The 27,084-nt window shown below is 48.9% G+C and overlaps 1 long non-coding RNA gene across 1 annotated transcript; it reads right to left on the minus strand.

Annotated features, from left to right (window-relative positions):
* Nucleotides 1-333: 333 nt before the first annotated feature.
* On the minus strand, nucleotides 334-26,411 carry LOC129393387 (uncharacterized). Its single transcript, XR_008620217.2, has 4 exons — nucleotides 24,530-26,411; nucleotides 22,309-23,553; nucleotides 4,190-4,241; nucleotides 334-4,056 (listed from the first exon to the last, which is right to left on the minus strand). It is a non-coding gene; the product is annotated as an uncharacterized LOC129393387 (long non-coding RNA).
* Nucleotides 26,412-27,084: the final 673 nt, after the last annotated feature.

The raw sequence follows: 27,084 nt of genomic DNA on the forward strand, positions 1-27,084 counted from the left end.
ACAAGAAGACAGAGATTGCACTGAGCCAAGATCGCACCACTGCACTCCAGCCTAGGCACGACAGAGACTCCATCTCAAAAAAAAAAAAGGTCAGATTGTGACTAGAAGGGGACTTTCCTGGGCTCAAATCCTGGCTCTTCAACTTACCAGCTGTGTGACCTTGAAGGAGACACTAGGGCTTTCTTATGTGTCAGTTTCTTTATTTGTCAAATGTGGGTATGAGTAGTTCTGACCTCCTACATTGGTTGGATTCAATAAGCAAATAGTGCTTATTCACTCCCTCAGTGCTAACTCCTAACTAGAGCTATTAACTATGAAATGAGGATAATTGTTTACTGTGCAGGGTTGTTGCAGGGCCTGTGAAGCAGAAACAAGCATGTATGTGTTTGATGCTGGCCTCTTCTTCCCAATCTGGGTCACCAAGCCTGGGAGGAGAAGAGAGGGAAGCTTCATCAAGGAGACGGAATGGAACATGAGGCCGACTGCTGTTTGCAGGCCTGCAGGAGCGGGCTGGACCCTCAGCAGAGCCAGGGAGGATGGGGCTGGAATTTCCTCCAGGGCTCCTATTTGCACGGGACACACCAAACTGAGCAGTGCTCAGCCCAGGGCTGACAATGTGAATACGTCTGATTAGGAAATGTGTAGTATCAGCTCCTACCAAAAAATTTTTTAATTTTTATTTATTTATGGTTTTTTGTTTTTGTTTTTTTGAGACCGAGTTTCGCTTTTGTTGCCCAGGCTGCAATGGTGTGATCTCAGCTCACTGCAATCTCTGCCTCCCAGGTTCAAGCGATTCTCCTGCTTCAGCCTCCCAAGTAGCTGGGATTACAGGCACCCACCACCACTCCCAGCTAACTTTTGTATTTTTAGTAGAGATGGGATTTCACCATGTTGGCCAGGCTGGTCTAGAACTCCTGACCTCAGGTGATCCACCTGCCTCGGCCTCCCAAAGTGCTGGGATTACAGGCGTGAGCCACCACACCCAGCCTTTACTTCTTTTTGAGCCAGGGTCTCACTCTGTCATCCAGGCTGGAGTGCAGTGGCACAGTCTCTGCTCACTGAAGCCTCAACCTCCTGGGCTCAAGTGATCCTCCTGCCTCTGCCTCCCAAGTAGCTGGGACTACACAGCGCATGCCACCACAGGCCCTGCTCTAGGCACTGTGTCTACTGAGCACCAAGCGCAGGACGCAGGGTGCAGAGGTGAGGTGAGCAGGATGTGGTCCTTGCCTTCCAAGCTTCCATCTTCCATCCTCCGTGGGAGCTCAGATGTGGATACAACCAGCAGGGGAGGGGAGTGTGCAACATTCACTCAGCAGCCCACAAGTGTGGGTGCCAGCTCCTGCCATTGAGACAAACAGGAGGAGTTCAGCTAAAACAGGGTTAGGCCAGGCACAGTGGCTCATGCCTGTAATCCTGGCACTTTGGGAGGCCAAGGTGGGAGGATTGCTTGAGCCCAGGAATTTGAGACCAGCCTGGGCAACATAGGAAGACACTATCTCCACACACACACACACACACACACACACACACACACACACAAAGTATTTTTTATTTTTGAGACAAGGTCTCATTCGGTCATCCAGGCTGGAGTGCAGTGGCAGGGTCGCTGCTCACTGCAGCCACGACCTCCTGGGCTCAAGCGATCCTCCCGCCTCAGCCACCTGAGTAGCTGGGATCACAGGCTCAGACCACCACAGCAGGCTTTTTTTTTTTTCTTTTTTTTTTTTGAGATGGAGTCTCGCTCTGTCGCCCAGGCTGGAGTGCAGTGGTATGATCTCGGCAACTCGCTGCAAGCTCTGCCTCCTGGGTTCACGCCATCCTCCTGCCTCAGCCTCCCAAGTAGCTGGGACTACAGGCACCCGCCACCACGCCCGGCTAATTTTTTGTATTTTTAGTAGAGACAGGGTTTCACCGTGTTAGCCAGCATGGTCTCGATCTCCTGACCTCGTGATCCGCCCGCCTCAGCCTCCCAAAGTGCTGGGATTACAGGCATGAGCCACCGTGTCCGGCCTCCAGCTGGCTAATTTAAAAATTTTTTTTGTAGAGATAGGGTCCACTATGTTGCCAAGGCTGGTACATTTTTAAAAAATTAGTGGAACAGGCTGGGAGCGGTGGCTCATGCCTGTAATCCTAGCACTCTGGGAGGCCAAGGCGGGCAGATCACAAGGTCAGGAGTTCCAGACCAGCCTGACCAACATGGTGAAACCCCACCTCTACTAAAAATACAAAACTTAGCCGGGTGTGGTGGCGCACACCTGTAATCCCAGCTACTTGGGAGGCCGAGGCAGGAAAATTGCTTGAACCTGGGAGGTGGAGGTTGCAGTGAGCCAAGATTGCACCACTGCACTCCAGCCTGGGTGACAGAGTGAGACTCTGTCTCAAAAAAAAAAAAAAAATTAGTGGAACAGAAAAAAATAAGAAAGATAAAAGGCAGGATCAAAAGCAGTGAGTGGCAAAGCTGGGCGCTTGGACACAGGACCCCAACTCTCAGCCTCAGCTCCTGGCCTCCCCTGGGTACTGTCCAGGTGCTGGACCTCGACCACCAGAGGGCAGCAGGGCCCAAGGAGAGGTGCCTTCCCCACTGCTCGCGAGGCCCACGGGAAAGGTGTGGCGATCTGCCCCATCGCTCCTGCCTGGGGCATGTTTAGCAACACACAAGTGCCACCAGCCCCACCCACTGAGCCCTGCCCGCCCCACCAACATTTTACAGAAATAAAACTGGGGCTCAGAGTGGCTGAGTAAGTTGACCATTCAGTTAGTCTAGAAAGACCCAAAAGAGAATCATGCTCTCCTGAATCAGTTGTGGTTCTAAGGTCAGAGAGATGCGGGTTTGAATCCCTCCCCTGCACCTACCAACTGGCAGGATTCTTGTCAAGCGTCAGGCGGGCCTGGCTGGAGTGAGATCAAACGTGGGAAGCGCAGTAAGAGCACCACTGCTGTTCTCTCCTGACCCCACCCCAGAATTTGCAACGCAGTTCAGGGAGATGATCAAAATACTTAAGAGTGTTAAGGAACCCCGAGAGAGGGATCCCAGAAAGAGAGGTGCTATGGGCAGGCACCAGGGGGCACACCCCACTGCGTGTGGCCAGAATAATCCTGGAGGGTTGCCAGAGAAGGGGTGGAGCTGGAGGACCTTTCGGGGCAGGCTGGATGGCCGGCGGGACCTTCCTGCTGGAGAACAAACCCATGCAGAGACCCAGCCCCCATGTGGGGCACTGGGAAACATTTCGGAGCTGTGAACTCCTCCTCGTCCTCCCAACAGCGAAGGGCTGCTGCCTCCACAATGCCAAGAGGTGACACCTCTCAGGAGCTTCTGTCTGGCCCAGCCCAGCCTCTTCAGACACTCCCAGCTCTCCAGTTCTTTTCACTTCCCCACCCCAACACCTCTGTTGAGAATCAAAAAAGAAATGGCCTGATAAAGAATTTTTTATTTTTAGCGACAGAATCTCACTCTGTCACCCAGGGTGGAGTGCAGTGGCGCTATCCTAGCTCACTATAACCTCGAACTCCCCGAGCTGCAGCGATCCTCCCGCCTCAGCTTCCTGAATAGCTGGGACCACAGGCGTGTGCCAACATGCCTGGCTAATTTTTTTTTTTCTTTTTTTAAGACAGTTTCGCTCTTGTTGCCCAGGCTGGAGTGCAGTGGTGCGACCTCAGCTCATCGCAACCTCCGCCTCCTGGGTTCAAGAGATTCTCCTGCCTCAGCCTCCCCAGTAGCTGGGATTATAGGCACATGCCACCATGCCCGGCTAATTTTTGTATTTTTAGTAGAGATGGGGTTTCACCATGTTGTCCAGGCTGGTCTCGAACTCCTGACCTCAGGTGATCCACCCACCTCGGCCTCCCAAAGTACTGGGATTACAGGCATGAGCCACCTCGCTTGGCCAAGAATTTTTTTCTTTCCTTTTTTGAAACAGAGTCTTGCTCTGTCGCCCAGGCTGGAGTGCAGTGTTGAGATCCTGGCTCACTGCAACCTCTGCCTTCCCGGTTCAAGCGATTCTCCTGTCTCAGCCTCTGGAGTAGCTGGTATTACAGACGTGTGCCACCACGCTCGGCCTGCCAAGAATATTTTATACCTTTGTCACTCATCACATCCCCCAGGACCATCTCCCTGAAAGTTCCCAATCCCCTCACCTACATCCTCCCCTCCCCCCTGTCCTCAGGCCCACCATCCAGGAGGAAGTCATACCACTCTGATCACATCTTGGAGGGTCTCAGCAGAGTCCACGCGCAGCCTTCACCTAGGGCATTAACAGAATACGTGAGCTTCTCTTTCCCCATTTCCTTCTCCCCCTCCCTCCCTCACTCCTCCTACCCGGGATCTCCTCCTAAATGAATTATCCTTCCTTTTCCACAGTTTTATTTACCCATGGTTAACCTTGGCCCAAAACTATTAAATGGAAAATTCTAGAAATAAACAATTCATTTTTTTTTTTTGAGACACAGTCTCACTCTGTCGCCCAGGCTGGAGTGCAGTGGTGTGATCTCCACTCACTGCAACCTCTGCCTCCAGGGTTCAAGCGATTCTTCTGCCTCAGCCTCCCAAGTAGCTGGGATTACAGGCATGTGCCACCACGGCCAGCTACTTTTTGTATTTTTAGTAGAGACAGGGTTTTGCCATGTTGGCCAGGCTGAGCTTAAACTCCTGACCTCAGGTGATCCCCCCACCTCGGCCTCCAAAGTGCTGGGATTGCAGGCGTGAGCCACCAAGCCTGGCCGTAAGTTTAACTGTACACCATTCTGAGTAGCGTGATGACATCTCCCCAATTCCCACTCCATCCTTCCTGGTAGACACTACCTATTAGTTAGTGTGGAATCATTACATCAGTTACTTAGTAGCTGGCTTGGTTGGGATCCACTGTGGTATGGCAGTGCTGGTTTCAAGTAACCCTTACTGTATTTAACAGTGGCCCCAGGGCACAAGAGTAGTGATGCTGGCAATTCTGATATGCCAAAGAGAAACTGTAGAGAGCTTCCTTTCACTGAAAAGGTGAAAGTTCTCAACTTAAAGAAACAAAAAAATCGAAAGCTGAAGTTGCTAAGATTTGTGGTAAAAATGAATCTCCTGCCAGGCACGGTGGCTCACGCCTGTAATCTCAGCACTTTGGGAGGCTGAAGTGGGTGGATCACCTGAGGTCAGGAGTTCAACACTAGCCTGGGCAAGACGAGGCCTGAAACCTCATCTCTACTAAAAAATGCAAAACATTAACCGGGAATGGTGTCCTGTGCCTGTAATCCCAGCTACTCGGGAAACTGAGGCAGGAGAATCCCTTCAACCTGGGAGGCGGAGGTTGCAGTGAACTGAGATGGTGCCACTGCACTCCAGTCTGGGCGACAAGAGTGAAACTCTGTCTCAAGAAAAAAAATATATAGCGCTTACTACATGTCTGCCACTTTTTTGAGACAGGATCTCACTCTGTTGTCCAGGATGGAGTGCAGTGGTTCAATCACAGCTCACTGAAGTCCCAACCTCCTGGGCTCAAGTGGTCCTCTCACCTCAGCATCCTGAGTAGCTTGGACTTAGAGGAGCATACCACCATGCCTGGCTAATTTTTTTTTTTTTTTTTGAGAGACAAGGACTCACTGTGTTGCCCAGGCTGGTCTCAAATTCCTGGACTCAAGCAATCCTCCTGCCTCAGCCTCCCAAAGTGTTGAGATTATAGGCATGAGCCCCCGTGCAACACTTTTTTTTTTTTTAAATATAATATTTAGTCCGGGTGTGGTGGCTCATGCCTGTAATCCCAACACTTTGGGAGGCTGAGGCGGGAGGATCACTTTAGGTCAGGAGTTCGACACCAGCCTGGCCATCATGGTGAAACCCCGTCTCTACAAAAAATACAAAAACCAGCCGGGCGTGGTGGCACATGCCTATAATCCCCACTACTCGGGAAGTTGAGGCAGGAGAATCGCTTGAACCCGGGAGGTGGAGGTTGCAGTGAGATGAGATGGCGCCATTGCACTCCGGCCTGGGTGACAGAGTGAGACTCCATCTCAACAAATAAAACAAAAGCCGGGCGTGGTGGTGCTCGCCTGTAATCCCAGCACTTCGGGAGGCCGAGGCAGGCGGATTGCCTGAGGTCAGCCTGGCCAACATGGTGAAACCCTGTCTCTACTAAAAATACAAAAATTACCTGGGCGTGGTGGTGTGTGCCTGTAATCCTAGCTACTTGGGAGGCTGAGGCAGGAGAATCGCTTGAACCCAGGAGGCAGAGGTTGCAGTGAGCCAAGATTGCACCACTGCACTCCAGCCTGGGCGACAGAGCAAGACTCTGTCTCAATAAATAAATGAGTAAATAAATAAATAAATAAATAGGCTGGGTGCGGTGGCTCCCGCCTGTAATCCCATCACTTTCAGAGGCCAAGGGTGGATCACCTGAGGTCAGGAGTTCGAAACCAGACTGGCCAATATGGGAAAATCCCGTCTCTACTAAAAATACAAAAATTAGCTGAGCATAGTGGCGCGTGACTGTAATTCCAGCTACTCGGGAGGCTGAGGCAGAAGAATCGCTTGAACCCAGGAGGTGGAGTTTGCCGTGAGCCGAGATCCTGCCACTGCACTCCAGCCTGGGCAACAAGAGCAAAATTCCAACTCAAAAAAAAATTATTTTTAACCCTCATTTCTTCTGCAACAACACTTCGAATACTAACTCATTAAACCTTCATGTCCACCCTGCAACGTAGGTACAGTTATCAGCAGCCCCATTTTACAGATGAGAAAACTGCTGAGGGGCAGAGGGGTTAAAAAATTTGTCCAAAAATCACAAGCTGACAAGGGACATTTAGGATTTGAATCCAGTCTGGATGGTCCCAGAACGAACAATGTGTTCAGGCCATGGATGGGGACAGCAGGTCCACAGTGTCCAGTGGTCTGTAACCCAGGCTGTGGGGGCCTGCTCCCAGCCCTGTCACTGACTCAGAGTGATCAGATAGCCTTCCCACAAGGCTCTTTTCTGCTGAAATTAACAAGCCCTTTTTGATGTCTGAAGCTTCTTAAGAGCTCTCATTGGTTCAGATCCTATATTAAACAGAAATTCAGGTCAGGCATGGCGGGGCATGCCCATAATCCCAGCCCTTTGGGAGGCCAAAGCAGGAGGATCGCTTGAGGCCAGGAATTGGAGACCAGTGTAGACACATAGGGAGACCCCCATCTGTACAAAATATTTTTTTAAAAATCAGCCAGGCAGGGTGGCACGTGTCTGTAGTACCAGCTACTCGGGAGGCTGAGGTGAGAGGATCACTTGAGCCCAGGAATTCAAGGTTATAATGAACTATGATTGCGCTACTATACTCCAGCCTGGGTGACAGACTAAGATCCTGTCATTTAAAAACAAAAGAAAAGGGCTGGCGCGGTGGCTCAAGCCTGTAATCCTAGCACTTTGGGAGGCCGAGGCGGGCGGATCACAAGGTCAGGAGTTCAAGACCAGCCTGGCCAACATGGTGAAACCCCATCTCTACTAAAAATACAAAAATAGCCGGGCATGGTGGTGCGTGCCTGTAATCCCAGCTACTCGGGAGGCTGAGGCAGGAGAATTGCTTGAACCCAGGAGGCAGAGGTTGCAGTGAGCCGAGACCGCGCCACTGCACTCCAGCCTGGCGACAGAGCAAGACTCCGTCTCAAAAAAATAAATAAATAAATAAATAAATAAATAAATAAAAGTAAGAGAGGCCGGGCGCAGTGCATCATGCCTGTAATCCCCGCACTTTGGGAGGCCAAGGCGGGTGGATCACGAGGTCAGGAGATCAAGACCATCCTGGCTAACACGGTGAAACCCCGTCTCTACTAAAAATACAAAAAATTAGCTGGGCGTGGTGGTGGGCGACTGTAGTCCCAGCTACTCGGGAGGCTGAGGCAGGAGAATGGCGTGAACCTGGGAGGTGGAGCTTGCAGTGAGCCGAGATCGCGCCACTGTGCTCCAGCCTGGGTGACAGGGCAAGACTCCATCTCAAAAAAAAAAAAAAAAAAAAAAAGAAGTAAGAGAAAAACTGCAAAACATTTAAAAATAGTATATATATATATTTTTTAGACAGAGTCTTGCTCTGTTGCCCACGCTGGAGTGCAGTAGTGTGATCTCGACTCACTGCAATCTCTGCCTTCCAAGTTCAAGTGATTCTTCTGCCTCAGTCTCCTGAGTAGCTGGGATTACAGGCACCCACCACCACGCCCAGCTAATTTTTGTCTTTTTGGTAGACACAGGGTTTTGCCATTTTGGGCTTGAACTCTTCAGGTGACTCACCCGCCTCAGCCTCCCAAAGTGTTGGGATTACAGGTGTGAGCCCCTGCACCCGGCCATTTGTTTGTTTGTTTTTAGATGGAGTCTGGGATTACAGGCAAGTGCCAACACGCTCAGCTAATTTTTGTATTTTTAGTAGAGATGAGGTTTCACCATGTTGGCCAAGCTGGTCTTAAACTACTGACCTCAAGTTACCACCCGCCTTGGCCTCCCAAAGTGCTGGGATTACAGGTGTGAGCCACCGCGCCCGTCCACCCAACTAATTAAAAAAAATTTTTTTTTGTAGGCTGGGTACGGTGGCTCACACCTGCAATCCCAGCACTTTGGAAGGCTGAGGCAGGCACATCCCCCTCGAGGCCAGGAGTTCCAGACCAGCCTGGCCAACATGCGGAAACCCAATCTCTACTAAAAATATAAAAATTAGCCCAGTGTGGTGGCGTGTGCCTGTAATCCTAGCTATTTGGGTGGTTGAGGCACGAGAATCGCTTGACTCCAGGAGGCGGAGGTTGCAGTGAGCCAAGATCAAGCACTCCAGCCTGAGTGACAGAGCGAGACTATGTCTAAAAAACAAAAAATTTGTAGAGATCATATTGCCCAGGCTGGTCTCAAACTGCTAGCCTCAAGCAATCCTCCCACCTTGGTCTCCCAAAGTGCTGGGATTATAGGCGTGATCCACTACATTTGGTCTCAGAATTGTTAAAGGGGATCTAGGACAAAGGTTTGTTTGTTTATTTATTTTGTTGATGTTGTTGTTTTGAGAGGGAGTCTTGCTCTGTCGCCCAGGCTGAAGTGCAGTGGTGCTATCTCGGCTCACTGCAACCTCCGCCTCCCAGGTTCAAGCAATTCTCCCACCTCAGCCTCCCAAGTAGATGAGATTACAGGCACCCACCACCACACCTGGCTAATTTATTTATATTTTTAGTAGAGACAGGGTTTTGCCTTGTTGGCCAGGCTGGTCTCAAACTCCTGGCCTCAAGTGATCTGCCCGACTCGGCCTCCCAAAATGCTGAGATTATAGGCGTGAGCCACCGCGCCCAGTTATTTTTATTTTTATTTAAAAAATTTAAAATATTCTTTTGTGTTTTGAGACAGGGTCTCTGTCGCCCAGGCTGGAGTGCAGTGGCGCGATCTCAGCTCGCTGCAACCTCCACCCCCCGGGTTCAAGTGATTTTCCACCTCAGCCTCCAGAGTAGCTGAGACTACAGGCACACACCACCACACCTGGCTAATTTTTTTATTTTTGGTAGGGACAGGGCTTCCCCAGGTTGGCTAGGCTGGTCTCAAATTCCTGCCGTCAAGTGATCTGCCCCCCTTGGCTTCCCAAAGTTTTGGGATTACAGGTGTGAGCCACCACGCCCGGACCAGGACAAAGGTTTTACAAAAAAAACTTACTGAATTTTCCAATGACACCCCTGGTTTTAGATACATTGATTCATTGTCTGATCAAGATCAGATCATTATGGCCAACCCAGTGGCGATAATTAGGAAAATCACTTGAACCTGGGAGGCAGTGGTTGCCATAAGCGGAGATCGCGCCATCGCGCTCCAGCCTGGGCAACAAGAGGGAAACTTCGTCTAAAACAACAACAAAAACAAAACAAACCCCAATAAGCTGGTTGTTTTTTGTTGTTATTCTTTTGTTTTGTTTTTTGAGATGGATTCTTGCTCTGTAACCCAGGCTGGAGTGCAGTGGCGGGATCTCAGCTCACTGCAACCTCCGCCTCCCGGGCTCAAGCGATTCTCTTGTATCAGCTCTGGACTAGCTGAGATAACAGGCATGCACCACCACACTGGCTAATGTTTGTATTTTTAGTAGAGATGGGGTTTCTCCACCCACCTCGGCCTCCCAAGGTGCTGGGATTAGAGGCATGAGCCACCACGCCCGCCAAGCTGGGTATTTTTTTTTTTCCTCCAAGACGGTGTCTCGCTCTGTTACCCAGGCTGGAGTGCAGTGGCTTGATCTTGGCTCACTGCAACCTCCGCCTCCCGGGTTCAAGCAATTCTCCTGTCTCACCCTCCCGAGTAGCTGGGATTACAGGGGTTAGCCACCACGCCCAGCTAATTTTTGTATTTTTAGTAGAAAGAAGGTTTCACGACGTTGGTCAGGCTGGTATCGAACTCCTGACTTCGTGATCTGCCTGCCTCGGCCTCCCAGAGTGCTAGGATTACAGGCGTGAGCCACCGCACCCGGCCGACAACTTGATTTTTATATGAAAAGGTAACCAGGGCCAGGCATAGTGGCTTATGCCTGTAACCCAGCATTCTGGGAGGCTGAGGCGGGTGGATCACCTGAGGTCAGGAGTTTGAGACTAGCCTGGCCAACATGGTGAAACCCTGTCTCTACTAAAAATACGAAAAATTAGCTGGGCATGGTGGTGGGCACCTGTAATCCCAGCTACTCAGGAGACTGAGGCAGGAGAATTGCTTGAACCCGGGAGGCAGAGGTTGCAGTGAGCCAAGACTAAGCCACTGCACTCCGGCCTGGATGACAGAGTGAGACTCCATCCCAAAAAATAATAATAATTTTTTTAAAAAAAAGAAAACTTGGCCGGGCGGCGCGGTGGCTCAGGCCTGTAATCCCCGCACTTTGGGAGGCCAAGGCGGGCGGATCACGAGGTCAGGAGATCGAGACCATCCTGGCTAACACGGAGAAACCCCGTCTCTACTAAAAATACAAAAAAATTAGCCGGGCATGGTGGCGGGCGCCTGTAGTCCCAGCTGCTGGGGAGGCTGAGGCAGGAGAATGTCATGAACCCAGGAAGTGGAGCTTGCAGTGAGCCAAGATCATGCCACTGCACTCCAGCCTGGGTGAAAGAGCAAGACTCCATCTCAAAAAAATAAATAAATAAATAAATAAAATAAAAAAGAAAAGTTGCCGGCTGCAGTGGCTCATGCCTATAATCCCAGCACTTTGGGAGGCCCAGGCGGGCGGATCATGAGGTCAGGAGATCATGACCATCCTGGCTAACACGGTGAAACCCCGTCTCTACTAAAAATACAAAAAAAAAAAAAAAAGAAAAGAAAAGAAAAGAAAAATTAGCCAGGCGTGGTGGCAGGCGCCTGTAGTCCCAGCTACTCAGGAGGCTGAGGCAGGAGAATGGCGTGAACCTGAGAGGCGGAGCTTGCAGTGAGCCAAGATAGCACCACTGCACTCCAGCCTGGGTGACAGAGCAAGACTCAAAAAAAAAAAAAAAAAGATAAGTTAACCAAAGCAATTTACCTCTGTGATCTTCCTCCTAAAATCCCACAATCCTTGTCTAATAATGAGAAAAATACCAGACAGATCCAATTAAGGGACATTGTACAAATCTGACCAGTCCTCAAAACTGTCAAGGTTATCAAAAACAAGGAAAAGGCCAGGAGCAGTGACTGATGCCTATAATCCCAGAACTTTGGGAGGCCGAAGTGGGAAGACTGCTTGAGGACAGGAGTTCAAGACCAGCAGTCTCTGCAATGTGGTGAGACCCTGTCTCTACAAACAAAATTAGCCTGGTATTGTAGCTCAAACCTCAGTCCCAGGAGGCTGAGATGGGAGGACTGCCTGAGCCAGGAGGTTAACGCTACAGTGAGCCGTGATCGCACCATTGCACTCCAGCCTCAGACCATGTCTCAAAAAACAACAACCAGGAGAGTCTGAGACACCATCACAGCCAAGAGAAGCCTAAGGAGACATGACAACTCAATGCCATCGATGTGGTGTCCTGAATGGGATTCTGGCACAGAAAAGGACATTAGGTTAAAACTAAGGAAATCAGGCCGGGCGCAGTGGCTCAACGCCTGTAATCCCAGCACTTTGGGAGGCTGAGGCGGGCGGATCACCTGAGGTCAGGAGATCAAGACCATCCTGGCTAACACAGTGAAATGCTGTCTCTACTAAAAATACAAAAAATTAGCAGGGCGTGGCGGCAGGCACCTGTAGTCCCAGCTACTTGGGAGGCTGAGGCAGGATAATGGCGTGAACACGGGAGGCGGAGCTTACAGTGAACTGAGATCGCACCACTACACTCTAGCCGGGGCAACAGAGCGAGACTCCGTCTCAAAAAAACAAAAAAAAAAAAAACTAAGGAAATCAAGCTGGGCACAGTGGTTCACGCCTGTAATCCCTGCACTTTGGGAGGCCGAGGTGGGAGGATCACCTGAGGTCGGGAGTTCGAGACCAGCCTGGCCAACAGTGAAACCCTGTCTCTACTAAAAATACAAAAATTAGCTGGACATGGTGGCACATGCCTGTAATCCCAGCTACTTGGGAGGTTGAGGCAGGAGAATCCTTGAACCTAGGAGGCAGAGGATGCAGTGAGCTAAGATTGTGCCGTTTTACTCCAGCCTGGGCAACAAGAGCAAAACTCCGTCTCAAAAAAACAAAACAAACAAAAAACTAAGGAAATCAGAATAAAGTATTCTTTGTTTTGTTTTGTTTTGTTTACTTGTGCAGAACGTGCAGGTTTGTTACATAAGTATACATGTGCCATGGTAGTTTGCTGTGCCTATCAACGAGGTTTTAAGCCCCGCATGCATTAGATACTTGTCCTAAGCCAGGCGTGGTGGCTCACACCTGTAATCCCAGCACTTTGGGAGGCCGAGGCAGGCGGATCACTTGAGGTTGGGAGTTCGAAACTACCCTGACCAATATGGAGAAACCCTGTCTCCACTAAAAATACAAAATTAGCCGGACGTGGTGGTGCACGCCTGTAATCCCAGCTACTCGGGAGGCTGAGGCAGGAGAATCGCTTGAACCTGGGAGGCAGAGGTTGCAGTGAGCCAAGATCACACCATTGCACTCCAGCCTAGGTTACGAGAGTGAAACTCCATCTCAAAAAAAAAAAAGATATTTGTCCTAATGCTCTCCCTCCCCTTGTCCCCCACTTCCTGACAGGCTCCGGTGTGGGATGTTCCCCTCCCTGTGTCCATGTGTTCTCATTGTTCAACTCCCACTTAGGAGTGAGAACATGCGGTGTTTGGTTTTCTGTTCCTGTGTTAGTTTGTAAAGTATGATCTTTAATTAAAAATAATGTGTCAATATTGTATGTATCATTACTTGTTTTTCCTTTTTCTTTGTTTATTTGTTTGTTTTTGAGACAGAGTCTCACTCTTTCGCCCAGGCTGGAGTGCAGTGGTGCAATTTCGGCTCATGGCAAGCTCCGCCTCGCAGGTTCAAGAGGTTCTCCTGCCTCAGCCTCTCTGTTTTTTTTTTTTCCCTTTGAGATGGAGTCTTGCTCTGTCACCCAGGCTGGAGTGCAGTGGCATTGCAAGCTCTGCCTCCCGGGTTCATGCCATTCTCCTGCCTCAGCCTCCCGAGTAGCTGGGACTACAGGCGCCCACCACCACGCCCAGCTAATTGTATTTTTAGTAGAGAGGATGTTTCACCATATTAGCCAGGATGGTCTCGATCTCCTGACCTCGTGATCCGCCGGCCTCGGCCTCCCAAAGTGCTAGGATTACAGGCGTGAGCCACCGTGTCCAGCCTGCTTCAGCCTCTTGAGTAGCTGGGATTATAGGCGTGCGCCACTGTGACTGGCTAATTTTTTATATTTTTAGTAGAGATAGAGTTTCACCATGTTGGCCAGGCTGGTCTGGAACTCCTGACCTCAAGTGATTTGCCCGCCTTGGCCTCCCAAAGTGCTGGGATTACAGGCGTGAGCCACCACGCCCAGCCATGTATCATTACTTGTAACACACGTACCACAGTAATCTGAGATATTAATAATAGGGGAAACTGGGTGCAGGGCTATATAGAAACATACTTTTCCTGCAAATCTAGAACTGTTCTAAAGTAGAATGGTTATTTAAAAAATCAGGCCAGGCGCAGTGGCTCAGGCCCGTAATCCCAGCACTTTAGGATGCCAAGGCGGGTGGATCACGAGGTCAGGAGATTGAGACCATCCTGGCCTACATGGTGAAACCCCATCTTTACTAAAAATACAAAAAAATTCGCTGGGCGTGGTGACATGCGCCAGTAGTCCCAGCTACTCGGGAGGCTGAGGCAGGAGAATCGCTTGAACCAGGGAGTCAGAGGTTGCAGTGAGCTGAGATCGTGCCACAGCACTCTAGCCTGGCAATAGAGTGAGACTCCGTCTCAAAAAAAGAAAAATCAAAGTAGCCACCAGAAATTACAGTAGTAGTCAGGTGAAATCCCAAGAGTAGGTTGGAAGTCCTAGGACTTCCGTTAGCCCCCTTTTTAGATTGTCTTATCTATGCTGGGATGGATCTATTAATCCTTCAGCACTGAAGAGCCTCTAAAGGCCCTAATCTGTTAGGCCTGAGTTGCGTCCTTGAGCACCTATTCCTGCCTGCTGCATTGCCCTGGCTGGGTGGGTCACCTGAGGGCTGCCCCTACTGGCACCTAGATGGCATACTGGCTGAGGGTAGGTCCCAGAGACCCAATAGCAACCCATCTGCCTCCCTCAGTGCAGAGCACTGTTCAGTAAATGCATGTGTGCAGCGTAAGATGTGAACTGCCCCAATTCCAGGCAAGACCTATAGGATGTGTGCAACGCACACCTACTTGTGAAATTCTAGTCCTGGGTGGAGCAGTAACCCACTTGAACCAGGGGATACCTCCTGAGGTTTAAACAAACCTCAGCTGGCAGCTGACAATAGAAATGCAAACAGCCAAGCTGGGCACGGTGGCTCACGCCTGTAATCCCAGCACTTTGGGAGGCTGAGGCGGGCGGATTGCTTGAGGTCAGGAGTTTGAGACCAGCCTGGCCAACATGGTGAAACCCCGTCCCTACTAAAAATACAAAAATGAGTGGAGCATGGTGGGGTGTGCTCCCACCTACTAGGGAGGCTGAGGCAGGAGAATCGCTTAAACCCAGGAGGTGGAGGTTGCAGTGACCAGAGATCGTGCCACTGTCCTCCAGCCTGGGCAACAGAGCAAGACTCTGTCTCAAAAAAAAAAAAAAAGCCAGGCGCGGTGGCTCACACCTGTAATCCCAGCACTTTGGGAGGCCGAGGTGGGCAGATCACGAGGTCAGGAGATTGAGACCATCCTGGCTAACACAGTGAAACCCCATCTTTACTAAAAAATACAAAAAATTAGCCGGGCGTGGTGGCGGGCACCTGTAGTCCCAGCCACTCAGGAGGCTGAGACAGGAGAATGGCGTGAACCTGGGAGGCGGAGCTTGCAGTGAGCCGAGATCGCGCCACTGCGCTCCAGCCCGGGCGACAGAGCGAGACTCCTTCTTAAAAAAAAAAAGAGTATACTCCTGTCTTGCCACAAGCCTCATGTGACTTGGCCAGCCACTCTGTGACTTCATCTCGCACCATTTTCCACCTTGGCCACTTTGCCCCAGACGTTCCGGCTGCTGCTGTTTGAGTACACCAACACCTGTTCCCATGGAAGGTCTTTGCTCAAGCTGTTCCCTCTGCCTAGGAGGTTCCTTTTTGCTAAACAATCTCAACTCCTGTCTCCTGTGTCACCTGCTCAGAGAAGCTGTCCCAATTTCTTTTTTTTTTTTTTTTTTTTGAGACGGACTCTCACTCTGTTGTCCAGGCTGGAGTGCAGTGCCACGATCTCACCTCACTACAGCCTCCGCCTCCCGGGTTCAAGCAATTCTCATGCCTCAGCCTCCTAAGTAGCTGGGACTACAGGTGCCCACCACCATGCCCAGCTAATTTTTGTATTTTTAGTAGAGTTTTGCCATGTTGGCTGGGCTGGTCTGGAACTCCTGGCCTCCAGTAATCCACCCTCCTCAGCTTCCCAAACTGCTGGCATTACATGCATGAGCCACTGCACCCAGTCTGTAACCAGTAATTTCTTTTTTTGTTGAGATGGAGTCTTGCTGCATCGCCCAGGCTGTAGTGCACTGGCGCAATCTCAGCTCACTGCAACCTCCACCTCCCCGGTTCCAGCAATTCTCTGGCCTCAGCCTCCCGAGTAGCTGGGACTACAGGGGTGCGCCACCATGCCCGGCTAATTTTTGTATTTTTGGTAGAGACAGGGTTTCACCATGTTGACCAGGCTGGTCTCAAACTCCTGACCTCAGGTGAGCCACCCATCTCGGCCTCCAAAAGTGCTAGGATTACAGGCATAAGCCACTGCATCTGGCCCATAACCAGTAATTTCTAAGTCAGCTCAAATGCTGCTTCCTCCATGAAGCTTTCCCTGAGTTGATACTCCTCCCTACAGCAGAAGTGGCCCCTCCCACCTTTGCGCCCTCACAGATTCCTCTGGAAACTGTGCTTCTTTTTTTTTTTTTTTTTTTTTTTGAGACGGAGTCTTGCTCTTATAGATTGACCAGGCTGGAGTGCAATGGCGTGATCTCAGCTCACTGCAACCTCCGCCTCTGGGGTTCAAGCGATTCTCCTGCCTCAGCTTCCCGAGTAGCTGGGATTACAGGCATCTGCCTCCACACCCAGCTAATTTTTTGTGTTTTTAGTAGAGATAGGGTTTCACCATGTTGGCCAGGCTGGTCTCAAACTCCTGACCTCAGGTGATCCACCCGCATTGGCCTCCCAAAGTGCTGGGATTACAGGCGTGAGCCACCACGCCCTGTCTTTAATTATTATTATTATTTTAAACAGGGTCTCGCTCTGTCACTCAGGCTGGAGTGCAGTGGCACAATCACAGTTCATTGCAGTCTTGAACTCCTGGGCTGAGGGAATCTGCCCCCCTCAGCCTCCTGAGTAGCTAATTGTTTTGGTTTTTCATTGTAAAGATGGGGGTCTCACTATGTTGCCCTGAATGGGAGACTTGTCTATATCCTGTATAGACCTGATGTCCATCATGGCACTCAGTCCTGGTTTACAACCGAGATGCACACATAGCTATTATTAGCCCCTTTCATTTTCTGAAAGTGTCTCAGTGTAGAGGCTAATTTCTTTGTTCACCTGACTTGCCCCCTGACAATGTGGCTCCATGTCACTCACATTGCAATCCCAGTGCCCCGCACAGGCAGGTGCTCTTTCTAGGGAAGGAAAGAATAAATGAACATTTGATCTGGTGGTTAGAAAATGCCATCAATTTGGGGAGTAGCAGAAAGTGCACTGGACTAGCTATCAGAAGACCATGGTTTATAGTTCTAATTTCATCACGAAACTAGCTGCATGACCTTGGCCAAGCTGCTTAACATCTTTGGGCCTCAGACTGCCAGTTTTTAAATGAGCAAGTAGGATTAAATGACCTCTGCCCTCGATGCTTGCTCTAAGATTCTGTGATTCAGAGTTATCCCCTTAATAGACGAGGACCTCGCAGACCCTAAATGGAAGAAGTTAGTGTGGCACTGAGTACACACACCAGGAAGTCTTGGACGATGGAGAGTGTTGGTGCTGCTCTTGAAGCTGTGCAGGAACCACCTTCATTTTTCCCTCTGCCAGCTCTGTCATGCTGCTGTCTCTTTGGTTAATATGCACGGTGCTGTTTTTTGTTTTTGTTTTTTGTTTCTCTCTCCAATTAAACTGTAAGCTTCTTGAGGATAGGCTCCAAGTCTTATGTTTTACATCTTGAGGCCCTTTAAGTTAAGTTAGAACCTGGCATGTGTTCTGTGGTTGACAATAATGGTCATATGGAGATCCAATCAAATCAAATGTTAGACAGTGGATGGCAGGTTTAATCAGAAATACACCAGAGAAGGGTAGGTACAGTTGCTTATGCCTGTAATCCCAGCACTTTGGGAGTCTGAGGAGGGCAGATCACTTGAGGTCAGGAGTTTGAGACTCACCTGGCCAACACAGTGAAACCGTGTCTGTACTGAAAATACGAAAATTACCCAGGTGTGGTGGTGGGCGCCTGTAATCCCAGCTACTTGGGAGGCTGAGGCAGGAGAATCACTTAAACCTGGGAGGTGGAGGTTGCAGTGAGCCGAGATCGCGCCACTGCACTCCAGCCTGGGTGACAAAACAAGACTCCATCTCAAAAACAAGAGGCCAGGCGCAGTGGCTCACGACCGTAATACCAGGACTTTGGGAGGCCTAGGTGGGCGGATCACCTGGGGCCAGGAGTTCGAAACCAGCCTGGTTAACGTGGTGTGAAACCCCATCTCTACTAAAAGTACAAAATTAGCCAGGCACAGTGGTGTGTGCCTGTAATCCCAGCTACTCGGGAGGCTGAAGCAGGAGAATCGCTTGAATCCAGGAGGCAGAGGTTGCAGTGAGCCAAGATCGCGCCACTGCACTCCACCTTGGGTAACAAGGGCGAAACTGTCACACACACACACACACACACACACACACACACAAACACACAAAAGAAGATAAAAGAAAAGAAATACACCAGAGAACAAAGAGAAAGCAGTGAAAATTATGGGCATTGTCCTATCAAAAGCATCAAAATTATATGCCTATGCCTGTGTATTAAGGAGCAACTTAAATACACATGGAGGCCAGGCATAGTGGCTCATGCCTGTAATCCTAGCACTTTGGGAAGTTGAGGTGGGTGGATCACCTAAGGTCAAGAGTTCCAGGCCAGGCTGGCCAACAAGGTAAAACCCTATCTTTACTAAAAATATAAAAATTAGCTGGGCATGGTGGTGTGCACCTGTAATCCCAGCTACTCTGGAGGCTAAGGCAGGAGACTTGCTTGAACCCAGGAGGTGGAGGTTGCAGTGAGCTGATATGATATCGCGCCACTGCACTCCAACCTGGGCGACAGAGTGCGTAAGGCTCTGTCTCAAAGAAAAAAAAAAAAGAAAGAAAGAAATATGGTCCCATCAAGAGGCACAATGTGGTTTCAGAAAAAGGAAGCCACTGAGGATTCCACATTATGTTATGGCAAGTCAGAATTGCGTATTCCATTTGTCCACTTTTCTGAATTCATTGACAAGAAAAATGCATAAAATACATTATAGGATATATTACATGAGTAGTAAATAGTAAAATGAAATAGAAAATACTTCCGGTGGTGGGCATGGTAGTTCATGCCTGTAATCCCAGCACTTTGGGAGTTTGAGACCAGCCTGGGCAACATAGTGACACCACATCTCTACAAAAAATACAAAATTGGCTGGGCGTGGTGGCTCACGCCTGTAATCCCAGCACTTTGGGAGGCTGAGGCGGGCAGATCACTTGAGGTCAGGAGTTCGAAATCAGCCTGGGCAACATGGTGAAACTCTGTCTCTACTAAAAATACAAAAAAAAATTAGCCAGGCTTGGTGGTGCATGCCTGTAATCCCAGCTACTTGAGAGGCTGAGGCAGGACAATTGCTTGAACTCAGGAGGCGGAAGTTGCAGTGAGCAGAGATTGTGCCATTGCTGCTTTCCACCTGAGTGATAGAGCAAGACTCCATCTCAAAAAAAAAAAAAAAAATTAGCTGGGCATGGTGGTGTGTACCTGTAGTCCCAGCTACTGGGAAGGCTGACATGGGAGGATGGCTTAAGACCAGGAGGCAGAGGTTTCGGTGAGCTGAGATTGTGCCACTGCACTCCAGCCTGGGCAACAGAGTGACACTCTGTCTCCAAAACAAACAAAAAAAAGAAAATAAAATACTGAATACTGCTGGGCATGGTGGCTCACCCCTGTAATCTCAGCACTTTGGGAGGATGAGGTGTGGAAGTCAGGTGGCCTCACTTGAGGTCAGGGGTTTTGAGATCGGCTTGGGACAACACAAGGACTCGAGCCCAGGAGGTTGAGGCTGCAGTGAGCTATGATCGTGCCAGTGCATTCCAGCCTGCCTGGGTGACAGAAGGAAAGACCTTGTCAAAAAAAAAAAAAAAAGGAAAGAAATGTAAAATAGTAAGACATATTATAGAAACTACCAACATTTATGCAAAGCATAAACCTTCACCCATGGAAACATATAAACTAAAAATATATCGGGCCAGGCACAGTGACTCATTTCTGTAAACCCAAGCCAGCCTTTGGAAGGCTGAGGCAGGAGGATCCCATGAGGCCAGGAGTTTGAGACTAGTCTGGGCAACATAGTGGGACCCCCATCTCTACAAAAAATTTAAAAATTAGCTAGGGGGCCGGGCGCAGTGGCTCACGCCTGTAGTCCCAGCCCTTTGGGTGGCCAAGGTGGGCGGATCACTTGAGGTGAAGAGATTGAGACCATCCTGGCCAACATGGTGAAATCCTGTCTCTACTGAAAATACAAAAATTAGCCAGGTGTGGTGGCGCACGCCTATAAACCCAGCTACTCAGGAGGCCGAGGCAGGAGAACCTCGTGAACCCCCAGGAAGCCCCAGGAAGCAGAGGCTGCAGTGAGCTGAGATTGCACTTCCGCACTCCAGCCTGGGTGATAGAGTGAGACTCCATCCCAAAAAATAAGAATTATAATAATAAAAAAATAAAAATTAAAAAAATGAAATAAATAGACAGATGGGTAAATCCTGTCATCAGCTCCAGTAATAAAGGAATGAGGTATAGATGTAGGGTCTCCCACATTTCTTCCACCAATAACATTATGCAGGAATAGAAAGTTAATGATATGAAGCTCACCAATAGGAAGATAATTTGATCAACAGTAAAAGTAGATCTAGAAATTATGACCAAATCGAACATGAACTCTAAGCTGTGGCAAATCAAGTATAATTGCAAAAAAAAAAAAAACATGAAAATCTTACCTTAAACTCAGTCAATATTTTCTTGCATGCCCCCAGAGAGTGTGAAAATAGATTTAGCCAGAAAGAAGGTAAAGACCAAATACATTTTCAGAGTTTAAATATTTAGCAAGCATTTTTTGGGGGAAAAAACAATATTGTCATTTTAAAGTTACACTGTTTAAATATAATGTACATTATAATTAAAGAGATATAATGAAAAATAATTGATTGGAGATATTAAGCTTATAATATCACATCAAAAGCTGCACTCCTGTCTGGGCGCGGTGGCTCATGCCTGTAATCCCAGCACTTTCGGACGCCAAGGTGGGCAGAACACTTGAGGTCAGGAGTTTGAGACCAGCCTGGCCAACATGGTGAAACCCTGTTTCTACTAAAAATACAAAAATTAGCCAGGTGCGGTGGCGTGCAACTGTAATCCCTGCTACTTGGGAGGCTGAGGCAGGAGAATCGCTTGAACCCAGGAGGCAGAGATTGCAGTGAGCCGAGATTACTCCACTGTACTCCAGTCTGGGCAACAGAGCAAGACCTTGTCTCAAAAAAAAAAACCAAAAACGAGCGGGAGCAGTGGCTCACTCCTGTAATCCCAGCACTTTGGGAGGCCGAGGCAGGCAGATCATCTGAGGTCAGGAGTTTGATACCAGCCTGGCCAACATGGTGAAACCCTGTCTCTACTGAAAATACAAAAATGAGCCAGGCATGGTGGTAAGTGCCTGCAGTCCCAGCTACTTGGGAGGCTGAGGCAGGAGAATCACTTGAACCTGGGAGGCGGAGGTTGCAGTGAGCCGAGATCATGCCACTGCACTCCAGCCTGGGCAACAGAGCAAGACTCCATCTCAAAAAAAAGAAGTCCGGGTGTGGTGGCTCATGCCTGTAATCCCAGGATTTTGGCAGGCTGAGGCAGAAGGTCAGGAGTTCGAGACCAGCCTGACCAACATGGAGAAACCACGTCTCTACTAAAAATACAAAAAATTAGCTGAGCATGGTGGTGGGCGCCTGTAATCCCAGCTACTCGGGAGGCTGAGGCAGGAGAATCGCTTGAATCGGGAAGCGGAGGCTGTGGTGAGCCGAAATCACGCCAGTGCACTGCAGTCTAAGCAATGGAGCGATACTACGTCTCAAAAAAAAAAAAAATCTTGTGGCCACGTGCAGTGGCTCATGCCTGTAATCCTAGCACTTTGGGAGGCAGGCCAATAGCTTGAGACCAGGATTTGGAGACCAGCCAGGGCAACAGGGCAAAAACCCATCTCTACTAAAAATCCAAATACAAAAATTAGCCAGGTGTGGTGGCATGTGCCTGTAGTCCCAGCTATTCAGGAGGCTGAGGTGAGAAGACTGATCACCTGAGCCTGGGAGGTGGAGACTGCAGTGAGCTGAGAGTGCACCACTGCACTCCAGCCTGGGTGCCAGAGCGAGACCCTGTCTAAAAACAAAACAAAATAAAAAAAGTTGCACTGTGACGTGGACTCTAAAGTCAACATCCTAAACTGGAGACAGTAGAGGTAAGTGGAGCAGAAAGACAAGATCACCAGAGGAGCTGGAATAAAAAGACAGTGAAGAACTTGGCCTAAGATTCACATACCTCCTGGCTTGGTTTGCAGTAGTACAGGATTTGGTTTCTATCACTTCTATTCCAGCTGCAATGACAGCTGCAGGAACAGTTCTCTGGAACAATTACTATTACATCAACCTTCTCTGCTCCAGAACATATGTGCCTCTCTTGCTCTCACAAAACCAAGCTTCTCTGCAAGGATTCAATGCTCTCCAGCCTTCATACTCCTTCCCTCAAAAGCAACACTGCACTACTTTATTGGCTGATTCAATAAATATGAAGGAATGAGTGCCAACTATGCCTGGCACTGTTCTAGGCATTGGGGAATCCAGCAATGAACAAAACTTCCTGCCCCACGGGGCTTATATCCAAGTGCAATTTGAAGACCAGTTCTTATGGTCTAAATGATCTTCCAGCAATTCATTGGAATGATGATTGTTCTCTTGAGTATGTCACATCTTCATGGTGTCCTTTCTTCGATATGAAGTCTTCGAAGGTAAAAGTCAAGCCTTCTAATTTTTCAAATCTCCTTTCTCTATCCAAGCACTTAATTTAGCATTGGGCACAGTGTACTCAGTAAGTACCCAAATCCTACATGTAGGAGAAAAAGAAACTGGACAATGCATTGTACACTTAAAACTTTGTTAAAATGGTAAATCTCACATCAAGTGTTCTTACCACAATAAAATAAAAATAAATTTAAAATAGGAGAACTGGCCAGGTGCAGTGGCTCATGCCTGTAATCCCAGGCACTTTGGGAGGTCAAGGCAGGAGTATCACATGAGGCCAGGAGTTCGAGACCAGCCTGGGGAACATAGTGAGACCCTGTTTCTATGAAAAAAAAAATTAACAAGTAAAAAATTTTTTAAAAATAGGAAAACCAGAAATCCTTTTTTTTCTTTTTTTTTTTGAGATGGAGTTTCACTCTTGTTGTCCAGGCTGGAGTGCAAAAGCGTGATCTCAGGTCACTGCAACCTCTGCCTCCCGGGTTCAAGTGATTCTCCTGCCTCAGCCTCCCAAGTAGCTGTGATTACAGGCATGTGCCACCATGCCCAGCTAATTTTGTATTTTTAGTAGACATGGGGTTTCTCCATGTTGGTCAGGCTGGTCTCGAACTCCCAACCTCAGGTGATCTGCCCACCTTGGCCTCCCAAAGTGCTGGGATTACAGGCATGAGGCACTGTGCAAGACCTCAGAAATCCTTTCTAAAATAAGTTGTCTTCTAGTTTCCAAAGGGTATTCATGTCCATTAGTCCATTTCACTCCACAACAATCCTAGGAGGAAACAGGGCAGGAGTCACTACTTCTGTTTTATTTATATACATTATATATATAAAATATATGTTTTATATATATTATATATATTTATATACATGTATTATGTTTTATATATATTATATATATTTATATACATATATTATATATAATATATATTTTTTTGAGACAGAGTCTTGCTCTGTTGCCCAGGCTAGAGTGCAGTGGCACGATCTCGGCTCACTGCAACCTCGACCTGCCTCCCAGGCTTAAGTGATTCTCCTACCTCAGCCTCCCGAGTAGCTGGGAATACAGGCATGTGCCACCGCGCCCAGCTAATTTTTGTATTTTTAGTAGAGATAGGGTTTCACAATGTTGCCCAGGCTGGTCTTGAACTCCTGACCTCAGGTGATCTGCCCGCCTTGGTCTCCCAAAGTGCTGGGATTACAGGCTTAAGCCACCGCGCCCAGCCTACTCTGTTTTATTAAAGAGAACTGAAGTTCTGACGGGTGCAGAACCTCTCACAAAGTGGCTGAAGGAACACTAGCTTTAGCAGAAACTGATGAAAGGTAGAGAATGCCCTTGAAGAAGATAAACAAAGATCAGACTCATTGGGAGGGGCTAAACAGGTCTAAGTGCTTAAGCATTTGGCCCTTTGGGGAAGTGGCTGGAGCCCTGTATGACTGTCACCACCAACCCAAGCTGGGAAGCTAGTGCAAGGTTGCAAACAGACCCTGAAACCCCAGGGTGCCAGAAACTTCCCCCAGCAAGCACAGGTGTAGCTGAGGCACAGGCTCTGCATCTTAGAGCTCCACTCTTGGGCACAGCAGGAAGTCCCACCCTTTTAGAAGTGAGAAATGAGGGTGGCCTGGCCCCAAAGCGAAGCTAAGGCTGCTAAAGAGCAGGTGGGGCCCAGACACTGCTGCAGTTGCCCCAACAGCCAAAGTACACCCCAGCGCTCAGGAGCAGTGGGTCTGCACAGCGGAAGGTGACATACCTGGAAAAGATGGCAGCAAGGAAGCACAGGGCCAGGGAGGGTGGTGGTCCCATGGTCCCAAGGAAAGTGTCAGCCACATTCCATGCAAGAACCTCATGTGACACCCATGTTTGATGATCCAAGAATCTGCAGGGCATTTCTGCTTCATTTTTTTCCCCCTGATCAATTCAGGTTCCAAACTCAAAAAAAAAAAAGAAAGAAAGAAAAGAAAAGAAAAAAGAAAGAAAACTTTCAGCTGGGCGTGGTGGCTCATGGCTGTAATCCCAGCACTTTGGGAGGCCGAGGTGGGTGGATCACCAGGTCAGGAATTCGAGACCAGCCTGGCCAACATGGTGAAACCCCGTCTCTACTAAAAATACAAAAATTAGCCAGGCACGGTGGCGGGCACCTGTAATTCCAGCTACTCAGGAGGCTGAGACAGGTGAATCGCTTGAACCCAGGAGGTGGAGTTTGCAGTGAGCTGAGATCGCGCCACTGCACTCTAGCCTGGGCAACAGAGCGAGACTCCATCTCAAAAAAAGAAAAAAAAGAAAACTTTCTATCACTTAAAGCTTATAATCACCCCCCAACACCCTTTAACCCTAGAAGAAGTTTTCTTTCTTTTTTTCTTTTTTCCCGGGGTGGGGGGTGCGGGTGGAGGGAGATGTTCAGGAAATGGTTAAGTAACAAAATCAGAGAGCACGGGATTGAGGTGATTAAGGGCAACAAATGGATGGTAAAGGAAAGTGGGAAAGCCATTCAGTCAGATGATACTGGGCCAGGAGAGTGAGATGAACATGGAGGAGGGGGTGGGCCAAATGATGGAGAGAAGGCTGGAAAGAAAGAGACTTCAGGAGGCAGGTGATGAGGAGAAAGAGGCAGCTGGAGTCAGGGAAGAGGGAAGAATAGAAAGCGGAGACACCAGGGTCGGGGGTCGGGGAGAGAAACCAGGAGTTAGGATAGGGAAGAGGGCCGGGTGCGGTGGCTCATGCCTGTTATCCCAGCACTTTGGGAGGCAGAGGGGGGCGGATCACCTGAGATAGGGAGTTTGAGACCAGCCTGGCCAACATGGTGAAACCCTGTCTCTACTAAAAACACAAAAATTAGCCAGGCATGGTGGCGGGTGCTTGTAATCCCAACTTCTCAGGAAGCTGAGGCAGGAGAATTGCTTGTACCCGGGAGGTGGAGGTTGCAGCGAGCCAAGATCATGCCATTGCACTCCAGGCTGGGTGACACGGTGAGACTGTCTCAAAAAAAAAAAAAAAAAAAAAAAAAGGAGGGGGAAGAGAATCGAGGAATAAGTCATCACACTTAAGGTCTATGCAAACTCTTGACTCACATGAAAACTTCCAAGTTTCTTAAATATTGAAGCATCTTTACTTAAAACCTTCCTTCCCTTCTTTTTTTTTTTTTTTTTTTTTTTAGAGACATGGTTTCACTGTCACTCAGGCTGAAGTGCAGTGGCATAGTCATAGTTCATAGTCCAACTCCTGGGCTCCAGCAATCCTCCACCTCAGCCTCTTTTTTTGTTTGTTTTTTTTGAGACGGAGTCTCCCTCTGTTGCCCAGGCTGGAGTGCAATGGCGCGATCTCGGCTCCCTGCAACCTCCGCCTCCCTGGTTCAAACGGTTCTCCTGCCTCAGCCTCCCGAGTGGCTGGGATTACAGGCAGGGACTACAATGCTCAGCTATTTTTTGTATTTGTAGTAGAGATGGGGTTTCACTATGTTGGCCAGGCTGGTCTCAAACTCCTGACCTCATGATCCGCCTGCCTCGGCCTCCCCAAGTGCTGGGATTACAGGCGTGAGCCATAGCGCCCGGCCAAAGCTTTTTAGCCACTGATTATGCTACCTCCTGGGGAACCTTCACAACCAACTTCTCTATTTTAGTTTAGACCTACACTGTTTGGGACATCTTTACTTCCTCCTTAACATTTAAGGAGAAATTGGAAGTAGTTTAGCTTAACCAGACTAAAGAGTTCTCTTTTCACACCCTAAAGTCTCCCAAAAGAAATGGGTGGGCCGGGCGTGGTGGCGGACGCCTGTAATCCCAGCTACTTGGAGGCTGAGGCGGGAGAATTGCTTGAACCCAGGAGGTGAAGGTTGCAGTGAGCCAAGATTGAGCCACTGCACTCCAGCCTGGGCAACAAGAGCAAAACTCCATCCCAAAAAAAGAAAAGAAGAGAAAATAAGAGAAAAGAAAATGGTGACTGGATTTTCACTCTCAGCATTTGTTGAGTCTTAGCTTTGCTCAAAAAGGCAGTGATTTATTAATATCTTATTAAGGTGCCAATTTATTCCAGCCAGGGACCCTGTTCTCAATGCCTCTAGAATGCATTTTTATTTCCTTCTTCCCATATACCATTGTCAGGGTTGAAGCCAGAGAGTTCATAGTTAGGGAATCCCCCAAGCTCTATTCTCCCTGCAAATGGCTGTTTTAGGGCAATGCAGCCTCACAGATCTGTCCTTGCCAATCAGAGCCACTGTGATGGCGGGAGGAATCACTAGCCATCTGTCTACCTCTTATCTCACCCTGTATATCTGCTCTGGATTATTAACAAAGCCTGCCTGTGGAGAAA

Source organism: Pan paniscus, chromosome 9, assembly GCF_029289425.2.
Source record: "Pan paniscus chromosome 9, NHGRI_mPanPan1-v2.0_pri, whole genome shotgun sequence".
NCBI classification, from domain to species: Eukaryota; Metazoa; Chordata; class Mammalia; order Primates; family Hominidae; genus Pan; species Pan paniscus.